Source organism: Rhinatrema bivittatum, chromosome 4 (assembly GCF_901001135.1).
Source record: "Rhinatrema bivittatum chromosome 4, aRhiBiv1.1, whole genome shotgun sequence".
NCBI lineage: Eukaryota > Metazoa > Chordata > Amphibia > Gymnophiona > Rhinatrematidae > Rhinatrema > Rhinatrema bivittatum.
The window spans coordinates 100,493,629-100,507,557 of NC_042618.1; the positions used below are offsets into that span (position 1 = coordinate 100,493,629).

The 13,929-nt window shown below is 45.8% G+C and overlaps 1 non-coding gene across 1 annotated transcript; it reads left to right on the top strand.

Moving 5' to 3' along the window:
* Positions 1 to 1,193: 1,193 nt before the first annotated feature.
* LOC115091387 lies at positions 1,194 to 1,347 on the top strand. Its single transcript, XR_003856697.1, has one exon. It is a non-coding gene; the product is annotated as a 5.8S ribosomal RNA (ribosomal RNA).
* Positions 1,348 to 13,929: the final 12,582 nt, after the last annotated feature.

Below are 13,929 nucleotides of genomic sequence, written 5' to 3' on the forward strand. Positions count from 1 at the left end.
ATTTAAAAAAATGTACATGGTAATTTGTCCTGAAAACCTGTTCTTTGGCAATTTATCACCGTTGGCCCAAGTCTGAGATTCTCCTTCAAGGCTTATGGTCAGGTTCATCCATAAAGACAAGTTGCACAGATGCAGCTAAGCCTCTGTGCACTGCAAACCCACGAGGCAAGAGGAGCAACGAGGTGCTCCAGGGAGCTCCAGAAGCCCCTTGATACAGTATTTTCTGAAATCAAAATGTCTCGCCGAGCAGAGCAGAGCTGGTAAGAGCCCCTCAATAAATAAATTGGCAGCACAGTATACACATTCTCCTCAAAGGCCGGTAACACCTGGAGAGAAGGTGTTCAATTAATTTGTAGTTTGGAAACCAAAAAATACACATATATCCACATTTGGAAGAATTCTGTTTTGTTTTTTTTAAATCAAATTAATAAGACATTTTTTGTTTTATTTTTATTTTTTTGTTGGAGAAATGGCTCAGCTACTATGTGCTATCTGTGTACTGCCATGTGGAAAGTCCTTGGTTTGATCCCCGAGTTGAGTCTTCCGCTCCCTAGGTTGGCTGAAGAGGCAGTGTTCATAGCCCAAATGGGGAAAGGAAGGGCCGGCACTTCCATTGAGCAAACTACGTGGTCACCTAGAACACAAACACTTAGAGGGCAGAAAATTGCCAGGACAAACTGTTGGCTGAAGACACAGAGGAGAGCAGCAGAGTGGAGCTGCAGGTGGAGCCCAACCTGCTGCTGATGATGATTAGGTGAAAGTCCCGGGTGGGCCGCAACTGGAGCCCATCCCGCTCACTGCCCAAGGCTGAAGAGGCACGGTAGGGCCATCAGTGGAGCCCATCCCGCTTATGGACAAAGACTGAAGAGGCTTGGCAAGGCTGCAAGCAGAGCTTATCCCATGTGCAGCCCAAGAAAAAAGAGGTTTAGTGGTGCTCAGAGAGCAACTGGAGGAGCCCATCCTGCCCACACTGAAGACACACAGGATATAGGTCCAGAAGAGTAGTGGGCAGAGTCCATCCTGCCCACAGAAGATGGAGAAACCCAGAATCAGGAGTAAGAGAGCCTGTGAACCAGAGAGAGGAAGTGTTTGAGTGTGTGAGACTGAGAAAGAGACCTGCCTTGGGTCTCTATCTCTGTCTATGACATGAGCAAGGTACAGAGAGAGATATGCCCAAGAAATAGATGACCTGTGACTCTTACTGGTGAATCGCTCAGCTTGTGCGTCGGTGAAGAACGCAGCTAGCTGCGAGAATTAGTGTGAATTGCAGGACAAATTGATCATTGACACTTTGAAAGCACCTTGTGGTCCTGAGTTCCTCTGGGGATTACGCCTATCTGAGGGTCATCTGTATGACAATTGCCTTGGTGTTTTTCTCCGAGCATGTGGCTGGGGTCCGGTCGAAGTGTTCCAAACAGGGAGCTCATACCGAGCAGAGGATCGATGCAACTTCTTGCTTTCTCCTCTCCCAAAGCGACTGTCAACTGGGGTGGTCTGTCCTCAATGCGCCCCAACCGCAATGTGCCACCAGGCGGGGAGGCCCACACCAGGCACCAGGGGTCCATGGCGATGTCAGTGATCCACCTGACCTATCTTGAAACATGGACCAAGGAGTCTAACATGCGCACTTCTGGAAGGGCCTCCAGAAACCCTGTGGTGCAATGAAGATGAGGGCTGGCACATGCTGGCTGAGGTGGGATCCTGCCTCGTCCTAGCGGCAGGCGCACCACTGGCCCATCTTGACTGTCTAGTCAGGGAGGTGGAGCATGAGTGTATATGATAGGACCTGAAAGATGGTGAACTATACCTTTTTGGCGAAGCCAAAGGAAACTCTGATGGAGGTTCTTAGCAGTCCTGACATGCAAATTGGTTGTCTGATCTGGGTATAGGGGCGAAAAACTAATTGAACCATCTCGTAGCTGCTTTCCTCTGAAATTTTCCTCAGGATTTCTGGCCCTTGGGCCATCCCCCAGTTTTATCTGGTAAAGCGAATGATTAGAGTTCTTGGGGCAAAAATAATCTCAACCTATTCTCAAACTTTAAATGGTTAATTCGCCCGGCTCGCTGGCGTGGAGCTGGGCATGGAATGCAAGTACCTAGTGGGCCACTTTTGGTCAGCAGAACTGGTGCTGCAGGATGAACTGAATGTTGGGTTAAGGCGCCCAATGCTCATCAGACCCCAGAAAAGGTGTTGGTTGATATAGACAGCAGGACGTTGGCCATGGAAGTTGGAATCCGCTAAGAGGTGTGTAACAACTCACCTAATGAATCAACTAGTCCTGAAAATTGATGACGCTAGAGCAATGGGCCCATACCTGGCTATCGCTGGCATAAGAGCCATGGAGGCTAAGCTGCAACAAGTAGGAGGGCTTCTGTGGTAGGTCTGGGGTGAGAACCCAGGTGAAGCCACTGCAGGTGCAGATCTTGGTGATAGCAGCAAATATTCAAATGAGAACTTTGAAGGCCAACATAGAAAAGGGTTCCATGTAAATAGCAGTTGAACATGGGTCAGTCAGTCCTAAGAGATAGGCGAGCGCTGTTTGGAAAGGACAGGCGAAGGCCTCTGTTGTCCTCGGCTGATCGAAAGGGAGTCGGATTCAGATCCCTGAACCCAGACTGGTGGAGATGGGCGCCGTGAGTATGGTAATGCAAGCGATCCCAGAGAAGCTGGCAGGAGCCCCGAGGAGTGTTCTCTTTTCTTTGTGAAGGGCAGAGCACCTTGGCCCGAGCCTTGGAAAGAGTCATGGTTCTGGCAGCATCTGGTAAGCTCTCTCTGGTCCTTAAAAATCTGGGGGAGAGGGTGTAAATCTTGCACAGGGCCATACCCATATCTGCAGCAGGTCTCCAAGGTGATCAGCCTTTGGCATGTTAAAACAATGTAGGTAAGGGAAGTCAGCAAGTCAGATCCATAACTTCAGGACAAGGATTGGCTGTAAGGGCTGTGGCAGTTGGGCTGGGGCACAAAGCAGGGCTGGGAACGTGATGCGGCTGGACGAGGCACTACCTCTGCCCTGGGGGCAGCAGAAACTCTGGACACAAGCCGGACCCTTTCTGTGGATCGCCCTAGCTGCTATGGGCATTTCTCCTCCCTTCCCAGGGGTTGGAGTGGGCCAGAATTCTGCCTCAGCTGGCACCAAGCAGCTGACTTGGAACTGGTGCGGACCAGGGGAATCCAACTATTTTAATTAAAACAAAGCATTAGAAAGGCCTGCGGGGGGTGTTGACATGATTTGATTTCTGCCCAATGAAGCCTGGGTAAACAGTGGGAGTAAGTACTAAGTATGACTCTCTTAAGGTAGCCAAATGCCTCATCATCTAATTAGTGACATGAATGAATGGATGAAAGAGAATCCCTACTATCTAGTGAAACCACAGCCTGGCGGAATCAGCGGGGAAAGAAGACCTCGTTGAGCTTGACTCTAGTCTAGCACTGTGAAGAGATATGAGAGGTGTAGGATAAGTGGGAGACCCTTGGGCCACCGGTGAAATACCACTACTCTTATTTTTTCACTTACCCGCAGGCCGATGGAGCGCACTGGTAACCTGCGTTTGGACCCGCGTTTTCGACATGCTAGCTTTACCCCTTATTCAGGGACACTAGCACATCCCTAGCGCCTCTTTTTGGACAGGAGCGGCGGCTGTCAGCGAGTTTGACAGCCAACGCTCAATTTTGCCGGCGTCGGTTCTCAGACAGCCACGGGTTCGGAAACTGTCCAGTTTTCAACCCGCGAGCCGCGGGCTAATTTTAAATATTTTTTTAAATTTTTGATTATTTTTAACTTTTGGGACCTCCGACTTCATATCACCATGATATGAAGTCGGAGGGTGCACAGAAAAGCAGTGCTTTTCTGTGCACTTTCCCGGTGCCCAGAGAAATTAGCGCCTACCTTTGGGTAGGCGCTAATTTCTGAAAGTAAAATGTGCGGTTTGGCTGCACATTTTACTTAGTGAATCACGCGGGAATAACTAATAGGGCCATCAACATGCATTTGCATGTTGCGGGCGCTATGAGTTTCGCGGGGGTTGGACGCGCATTTTAGGTCTGTCTTCTAAATCAATCAAGCAATCAAACCTCTGGAGGAGGGGGCGGGAGCATGGGGGGGGGGGAGGAGGAGGAAGGTGAGCAGGTGGGTGGCCCAGCCCACCCCCTTATGATTATCATCCCTCCTCCTGCAGGACCAGGTAACGTCGGAAGCAGCAGAAGGAAGCCAATTGACTCCCATCTGGCCTCCCGTCTATGCTGCGCGGCAAGGCAGAAGGCACGGCTGCCAGCCACTGCCCTGCAGGTCATCGAGCAGATGTGAAAGCGCTTGGACAAATACGGTAAGGTATGTGTATGTGCACCACTTGGAGATTAGCAGCTTGCACAGCGAATTTATGAAACTGGATTTCAATTCAGGTACAGCATTTCTTCCTTTCTTTTTTTCCCTGATTATTATGCATTTTTATTAACTGCAGTTAGAAAGTTGGAAACTGGATCTTGGGGATATGTGGCAAATGATGTGCCGCAGCACATTGCCCTTACCCCCTCCAAAAACAAACAAAAAAAGCTATTGGAGCCGAAAAGGGTCCAGCATCCCCGCCATTGCCCGAGCAGAATACAAGAACATAAGAACATAAGATTGCCATACCGGGTCAGACCAAATGTCCATCAAGCCCAGTATCCTGTTTTCAAAAGTGGCCATTCCAGGACACAAGTACCTGGCAGGATCTTAAGGGCTAGTTAGAATCCAAGTTGCTTATCCCAGGGCTAAGCAGTGGATTTCTGCAACTCCAACTTAATAATGGTTTATGGGCTATCGCTGTTTCGAGGCCACATGGGCCTCCTGCTTCTTCTTCTGCTGGCGGGCTGGGTTCCACTGGTGGCCGCACAGGCCTCCTGTTTCTTTTGCCGCCGGTGATGTTGGTTCCACCTGTGGCCTCACAGCCCTCTCCCTGCTCCCAATGCCGCCCTCAGGTGTGCCGCCACGTATAATTGCACAGTTTGCACACCCAGTGGCACCGGCTCTGGGGCCTCAGTCACTTCAGCCACCGGGCAGGATGAGATCCCCCAGCAGCTGTGGGTTATTAATTCAGTTGGCAATTAAAAGCCCCAGATGCCCCCTACAACCTGGCGCCTGGAGGCCTTGATCCCCCCACCTCCCCCCGCGCTATGCCACTGGATTCAATGCGAAAAAGTGCAGAGTCATGGATCTGGGGTGCAGTAATCCAAATGAACTGTAAGTGACGGAGGTGAGAGACTAATGCGCACGGACTGGGAGAGGGACCTTGGGGTGATAGTGTCTGCCAATCTGAAGGCAGCAAGGCAATTGCTAAAGCCAGAAAAATGCTGGGCTGCATAGAGAGAGGAATGACCGTAAAAAAAGAGGTGATAATCCCCTTGTACAGGTCCTTGGTGGGGGCCTTACCTGGAGTACTGTGTTCAGTTCTGAAGGCCATGGCTCAAAAAGGATAGAGATAGGATGGAGGTGGTCCAGAGAAGGGCAACACGAATGGTGTGGGGTCTGTATCAGAAGATTTATGAGGAGAGGCTGAAGGAAGAGAGGAGGTGCAGGGAAATGCAGACTTTCAGATATCTGAAAGGTTTTAATGATGCACCTACTTCTAACCTATTCCATTGGAAAGGAAACTATAGAACTAAGGGTCATGAAACGAAACTCTAGGGGGGATGACTCAGAACCAGTGTCAGGAAAGACCCACAAAGCTTGGTGCCTAGAGACCCAGAGGGTCTTAATCTGCCACTGGCTGTGAAGGCCAAGTGAGGTATAGAGAGAAGCGAAAGAAATAACTATTGGATGTTACTTCAGAAAGAGCTGCCCAGGTCAGTTTAATGTGCCACCAGTTGGAGAACCCCTGTCTTTTATGACTATGCTAATACACAATGAATAGATGGGCATTGATACTGTGATTTTGTGCGTTTCATAAATATTAAAACTGAAGGCATCTCAAACAAGGCTGTGCTGACCTGGGAAATGGTTTCAAGGAGAAAGGATATCTAAATCCGACCAGATCCGCAAAACTGACTTATTTTCTTTCTGTCAAGACAAGCTCCTCTGTTGTCTCTAGAGCTGGAGTTTATGCTTTGCAATGTGTTTACTAGAGCTTTCACAAGGCAGTGCCAGACCTATATAATGGCTGGTGCCTTCTGAGAAGGAAACACATATTTGCCAACTTTTGAGGTCTTCCAAGAAGGAAGTTTAGTAAGAAATGTCTTAATTCCCCAGCGAAATGCCTTGGAGTCAGGGAACTGTAGGAGAGAATTGATAGAAACATGAGGAAACCTCCCTGAGGAAAGCAACTCTGGCAATAGATGGAAAAAAGGTGGATATGATATGATTCTCATGGCAGGGATGGAGGTTCCACAGTGTGGTCTCCAGAGCAGAACGTTCTTCTCATAAGCAAGAGCTCCCTCTAGTGATCAAAGAGGAAAAAAATGAATTACTTGTTTTCAAGCTTTCTCTACTCTACTCTTGATAAGAAATGCTCGTTTTTTTGTATTAGAGACTAAATATTACCCTCAGGTTTTAAAACATCACAGTGATTGTGAATAAGACTAAAAGCCGAAGGTATCACACATTAATTGACACTATTAGCAACTTTGGAAAACCTTTGGTTGGTTTGCTTGGATGACACTCACTGTCCGGGTTAGAAGAGTGTTCCAGAAAATAGTAATATTGATTCTATTCTTTAATAGCATAAGTTGGAGGGAGGGGAGCATAAAAAAAGTTAAGACATGGAGTCTCTAAGACAATGGACCAGGCCTTCTAAGGAACCCATTTATTAGCTCCGTGTATTTTTACAGGAAGTTTCATCCTCCTGCTTTAACAATGATTGTGATGCAAATATGTTCCCAGTGGGAAAAGATAATGCTATAAAGTCTGTGGAAGTGAACGATGAGTGAAGATAAAGAGTGATTTGAAAGCCATGATAAGTGTGGGGATGGGGGAGGGTATTTCCACTGAAGAGTTACCAAAAGTCATTGGCATCAGTATCACAACTTCCCTATGAATTAGACAACTTTATAAATCATGTAGTCTAGCGTCTGGAAAATTATGAAAAATATGCATCTGTATTCTAAATAGATACATTTTTCAATAAGGAAAACCTACAGTATCTGAGAAAAATAATCACGTAGTAAGTAGATGATAGCAGAAAAAAAGTCTTCACCCATCCCATGACAGTCTGCCCAGTTATTCTTGTCCACGGTGCTCAGCATAATATCCCAGCTGACAGCCATCTTCTATATTGAGTAGATGGGCATACCAGAACCCCATTTACTTTGTACCCAGTACTCTTTTCTTCCCATATGTAATCACAAAGCTTTGTAATAATCTAAACAGCTACTAATACTAGCATAACTATTGCCCAAAAGTCCATCCACCTAGACCTTTCCAGACTGTACCCCAACAACCCACTGCACTGACTCAGTCAATCATTGGGGAGTTGTAGCTATATTTACATAATTACAAATTTATCAATCATCAATAATAATCATATCACATATATTATATTTCTATATATAGTGGCGACTACATTGGCTCCTTAGCTATTTTCACATAGAGTTCAAGCTCTTCTTGTTCATTTACAAAAGCCATCACTTTGCAGCTCCTCTCTGTCCTCTCTTATCTCTCCCTATAACCCACCTCCCATGAACTCCAGTTATCAGGCAAATCTCTCTTGTCTATGCCCTTATTCTCCACCGTCAACTCCCGACTCCATGCTTTCCATTCCATATGCTTGGAATAGACTTCCTGAGTTGGTGCATCATGCTCCCTCTCTTGCCTTATTCAAATTCAGTCTAAAAACTCAACTTTTTTAGGCTGTTTTTAAATCTTAATCCCTGTTCCTCCCACTCACAGCCTTATTGATTTTAACCATTTTCTTAATAAATGAAATTCCCAGTCTCTTTTGACCTGAATGTTTGTCTTGACTACATTGTAGCAGGGCTGCCACAGATCCCATCTCGCAGCGACTTGAGAAGAGGGGCCACTGTGGAGCCCATCCTGTGGCGACACGTGAAGAGAAGGCCCTGAGGCAAGAGGGAGGCTGAGGCCCTGTAGAGTGTGTGTGTATGAGAGTGAATTGAGAGACTCTGCGTGTGTGTGTGTGTGTGTGTGTGGTGTGTGACAGACAGCATGTGAGAATAAGAGCCTCTGTTTGTGTGTGTGTGTGTGTGTGTGTGTAGGAGAGAGAGAAAGAGACAGCATGTGAAAGCCTCTGTATGTGTGTGAGAGTCAGCATGTGTGTGAGAGCATGTGTGTTTGTGTGAGAGCACTTGAAAGCCTTTGTGTGTGAGAAACAGCATGCGAGAATGACAGCCTCTGTGTGTGTGTGTGGTGTGTGTTTGTGTGAGAGAGAGAGCATGTGAAAGCCTATGGGGTAGATTTTCAAACAAGGCGCGTTGGCGTACTTTTGTTGGCGCTCCAGGCGCAAACAAAAGTACGCGGGATTTTAGTAGATACGCGCGGAGCCGCGCGTATCCACTAAAATCCTGGATCGGCGCGCGCAAGGCTATGAATTCTGTATAGCCGGCGCGCGCCGAGCCACGCTGCCTACCCCCGTTCCCTCCAAGGCCGCTCCGAAATCGGAGCGGCCTTGGAGGGAATCCTCTAACGCCCTCCCCTCATCTTCCCCTCCCTTCCTCTATCTAACCCACCCGCCCGGCCCTGTCTACACCCCCCCCCCCTTACCTTTCTCCGGCAGATTTAGGCGAGCAGGGCTCTGAAAATCCGCCCCTATGTGTATGTGTGTGAGAGCAGGTGTGTTTATGTGAGAGTGAGAGCTTGTGTGTGTGAGACAGTGAATAGGAGCTTGTGGGTGTGGGTGTGTGAGAGAAAGATCCAGTGTGTATGTATAAGAGAGAGACAGGATGTGAAAGTGAGAGCCATGTGTGTATATGAGAGACAACATGTGAGAGTGCAAGCGTGTGTGTGTTTTTGAGGGAGGAAGAAACAAAGAAAAAAATAGACCTTGTGAAAAGAATTGGAAAAAGACCGAAAAAGGGAACATGGAAAAAAAAAGCCTGGGATTAGAAAAATAAAATCAGAGAAAAAAATTAAAAAAAAAATATTTGAATTTGTAATGATTAAGATCATAAGAAATTGCCATGCTGGGTCAGACCAAGGGTCCATCAAGCCCAGCATCCTGTTTCCAACAGAGGCCAAACCAGGCCACAAGAACCTGGCAATTATCTAAACACTAAGAAGATCCCATGCTACTGATGCAATTAATAGCAGTGGCTATTCCCTACGTAAACTTGATTAATAGCAGTTAATAGGGATGTGAATCGTATTTCTGACAATTGAAAATATTGTACGATATTTTCAAAGTCGTCAGAAATAGAGGGCTCCCCGAAACCAATAGGAAAACCCCACAAAATTGTTCGTGGGGTTCTCTTATCATTTTGGGGGAAGGCGGGAAAAACGGCACGCAAAAACAACCCCTAAACCCACCCCGACCCTTTAAAACTGCTCCCTTAGCTTCCCCCACCCTCCCGACCCCCCCCCAAAACCTTTTGAAATTATCTGGTGGTCCAGGGAGGGTCCCGGGAGCGATCTCCCGCTCTTGGGCCATCGGCTGCCACTAATAAAAATGGCGCCGATGGCCCTTTGCCCTTATCATGTGACAGGGTATCCATGCCATTGGCCGGCCCCTGTCACATGGTAGGAGTAATGGATGGCCGGCGCCATCTTTGAAAATGGTGCGGGCCATCCAGTGCTCCTACCATGTGACAGGGGCCGACCAATGACACGGATACCCTGTCACATGGTAAGGGCAAAGGGCCATCGGAGCCATTTTTATTAGTGGCAGCCGACGGCCCGAGAGCGGGAGATCACTCCCGGGACCCCCCCTGGACCACCAGGTAATTTTAAAACATTTTGGGGGGGGTCAACAGGGTGGGGGAAACTAAGGGAGCTGTTTTAAAGGGTCGAGGTGGGTTTTTTGTTTATCGGCTCAGGCACAGCCGATAAAAAAAAAAACCCCGATCGGGCCACACGAAAAAAAATTCACGATGTGATTCACATCTCTAGCAGTTAATGGACTTCTCCTCCAATAACTTATCCAAACCTTTTTTGAACCCAGCTACACTAACTTTATTAACCACATCCTCTGGCAACAAATGTTATGTTTGGGAATGTGCATTACAAATTTGAATTTTGTTCTTTCTTCAATATTCCACTATTCAGAGTCTGGTTTCTCTGACTTTCCATTTTATTTTTATCTGCATGTTTCTGTTTTTAATTTGTAGTCCCTTATTCTGTATTAGGTCTGTGTCTTTGTTCTGCATGTGTAACTGAGGTGCTGCCGCTGGCAAATAGTTTTTCTGTAGGGCTTTGTTCTGTTAACCCCAGTAGGTGGTGTATTATTGTCTAGGTCATGGTTTAATATTTGTATTGCTGCTTCATTATAGATAAGCTGCCGCTATTTGAGTCCTGAGATAGTGCTGGTATGGTATGGTATGGTATGCCATGATATGTAGCAGTTAGTATTACTTCGCTAAGTGTTAGGTAGTGAAGGGTTTGCAGTTACTGAGATCAGGGTTGGTGGAAGAACTAGGGGGATTAGGCGGCCGCCTAGAGCGCCACCAGTTGGGGAACAGCAACAGCATGGTCTCTCTTTCCCATCCATGTGGCCTGAAAGAGAAACCGCCATGGTATGGGCCCGTGTGGGCAGGAGGAAGGAGAGACCATACTGTCGCCAGCACAGACAGAAAAAATGAAGAGCACATTCCCACCACAAGAAGAGGCAGTACCATCCTGGGCCCGTGCAGCAGTGAGGAGCAAGAGGAAGAGGAGCAGTGTGGACCAGGGCCAGAACAAGCAGCATCAGCCAAGCAGTGTGGACCCCCGCTCACTCTGGCAGCAGTAACACTGGCCCCGGTCTCTGCTCAGCTGTAGGAAGCAGAGTAGCATAAGCCACAAGTGTTAAGAACAGGAGGCAGAGAAGTGTCAGCCCACGCAGGCCTGAAGAAAGAGGAAGAGCACCGAGGGCCGCAGAGACTGAAGGAGGAGGCTGTTACCGTTGGCCTTGTGCTGCAGGGGGAGGGGCAGTGAGTGAGAAAGCATGTACATGCGTGTGTATATGTGTATGTATCATGTATGTATGTATGTATGCTTGTATGAGAGAGGGCATATTATCTGTATGTGTGCATGTATGAGACACAGGGCATATCTATGTGTGTGCATGTATGAGAGAAAGAGTGTAAATGTGTGTGTATTATATAAGAGAGAAAACATGTCTGTGTATGTGCATATACGAGAGACAGGAAATGACTGTATGAGTGTGCATGTTTGAGAGGCAGCATGTCTGTATGTGTGCCTATATATCAGAAAGAGAGCATGTCTGTATGTTTATATATATGAGAGTGGAGGAGTAGCCTAGCGGTTAGAGCAGTGGACTATGGACCAGGGTTTGAGTCCCACTGTCGTTCCTTGTGACCTTGGGCAAGTCACTTTACCCTCCATTGTCTCATGTACAGACTTAGGCCTGGATTCACCATTCTATCGCAGAATGGTGAATCCAGCGAAAACGGGGGACGGGGGCGGACCTGCGAAAGCTGGCAGCCATCGCACCACCGCGGTGTTTTCATTGCCGGCTTTCGCACCCAATAGCACCACCGTGAAAGGTGGTGTTATTGGGCACGCTACTGGCGACGATAACGTGACTTACCTTATCGCCGCCAGCGAAGACATCGTGGAGTCCTCCCCTCGCCGCCCCGACTCCGCCCTTAGCAAGCTATCACACGTGAAAAGGGACTTTTCGCGTGCAATAGTGGCTTATCGCACGTGATAAGCATTACAAAATGACCCCCTAAGATTGTAAACCCTCTGGGGATAGGGAAATATCTACAGTACCTGAATGCAATCCACTTTGAAGCGCTGAAAAAAGTGCAAAAAGTGGAATATAAATCTTAAAACAAAAATGAGAGAGAAAGCATGTTTGTGTGCGATGTATGACAGAGAAGGCATGACTCTGTGCATGTATGTGAGAGAAAGCATGTCTGTATGAGAAAGAGGGCATTTCTGTGCCTGTGACTGTATGTATGAGAGGGAGACCATATCTATGTGTTTGTGTGAGCAAGCATGTGTGTACATATGAGGGCATTTGAAAATCGAAAGATCCCAGATGTGGACAGCAGAGGATTTTTTAAACTCTTTATTTTATTTATTGGGTGCTGTTTGATCTGTCTTCTGTTTTTAAATAGTTTATTTATATTTGGAACATTCGTATTAATTATTTATTTATTTAATTTGTCAGGTTTATATACTGACATTCAAACTAATTTCATGTCGGTTTACAATAATAGAATTTGCTGTAGCAAAATTCAACATAAAATAACAAATCATAATAAACCTACCATATTACATCTAGTGTGATTTTTGCCTAAAACCTAATAAAAATATTTATACTCCATAATTCTAAAGTTACATAAAATATATCAAACAATATTAAAAATACTACTTAATAAAATAACTCCTACGTTAAATAAAATCAAGTCACTTTAAAAATAATACTATTAAAATAACTCCTGTGTTGAATAAGATCATGTCACATTAATAAACTAAACTAGGTGAAAAAAAAAATGTTAGAACCAAAATTGAAATATAATAAAGATGTTAATTGACTTTTTTAAAAGCCTGTTCGAATAGCCAGGTTTTTATCTGTTTCTTAAAGCTATTCATGTTTGCCTCTGTGCGAATATCAACAGGCAATGAGTTCCACATCTTTGGTCCCGCCAGCGACAGTGACCTCTCCCTCACTGAACCAAGATGGGCTAGTTTTGGTGATGGTATTGTCCATAAAGCTTGGCCAAGTGATCTCAAGTTCCGGGATGGAATGTGGATGCGTAATGAGGCATTTAACCATTCGGTATTATTCCCGTATAAGGCTTTATGAATTAAAGTTAAACACTTATACTGAATACGAAACTGGACTGGTAACCAATATAACTTCATCAGAACGGGAGAAACGTGATCAAACTTATTTGTATTGGACAAAAGTCGTGCCGCGGCATTTTGCAACAGCTGTAACGGTAGGATGGTTGACATTGGCACCCCCAGAAATAATGCGTTGCAATAGTCTAATTTTGGTAGAATCAGGGCCTATAAAACAATACAAAAATCGTTTGAATGCAATAAAGGCTTCAATTTTTTAGAATTTGTAATTTATAAAAGCTGTCTTTTGAGATAGCTTTTATTGTTGCTTTCATGCTCAACTCTGAGTCAAGAATACAGCCCAAATCTCTGGCTTCCCGTTGGATATTATATGCTGGGGTACAGGTTGAGATGTCAGCCTCTATTTTCTCTGTAACTTTGTTGCAAATAAGCAACATTTCGGTTTTGGAATTATTAAGGGCTAGTGACATATGTGAAAGAAGCTGTTTGATTGATTTGTAGTAGATGTCCCAGAGTTTCAATGTAGCCAGCAGCGAATCTTTTATAGGTATCAGTATTTGAACATCATCTGCGAACAAAAAATGTACCAGGCCAAGTCCCGCTAAAAATCTGCACAATGGGGCCATGTAAATATTAAACAGGGTTGAGGATAAAGAAGAACCCTGTGGCACTCCAGTGTGTAGGTCTACTACCTCGGATTCTACTGTTCCCAATTTAACTACATATGATCTATTAGTGAGATAAGATTTAAACCAAGTCAATGTTGTATCTGAAAGGCCAATTTCCTGAAGTCTTGTAATAAGAGCTTCATGATTGATAGTGTCGAATGCCGCCGAGATATCTAACAGAATTAGAAGATAAGAAATATTCTGATCAAAGCCTCTTTGAATGGTATCGGATAAGGAAATTAGGAGAGTTTCCGTATTGTGACATTTCCAGAAACCATATTGAGATGGAAAAAGCAATTGGTTTTCTTCTAAATGGTCCATAAGCTGCCGGTTGACCACCTTTTCAAGTAGTTTGGCCAAAAAAG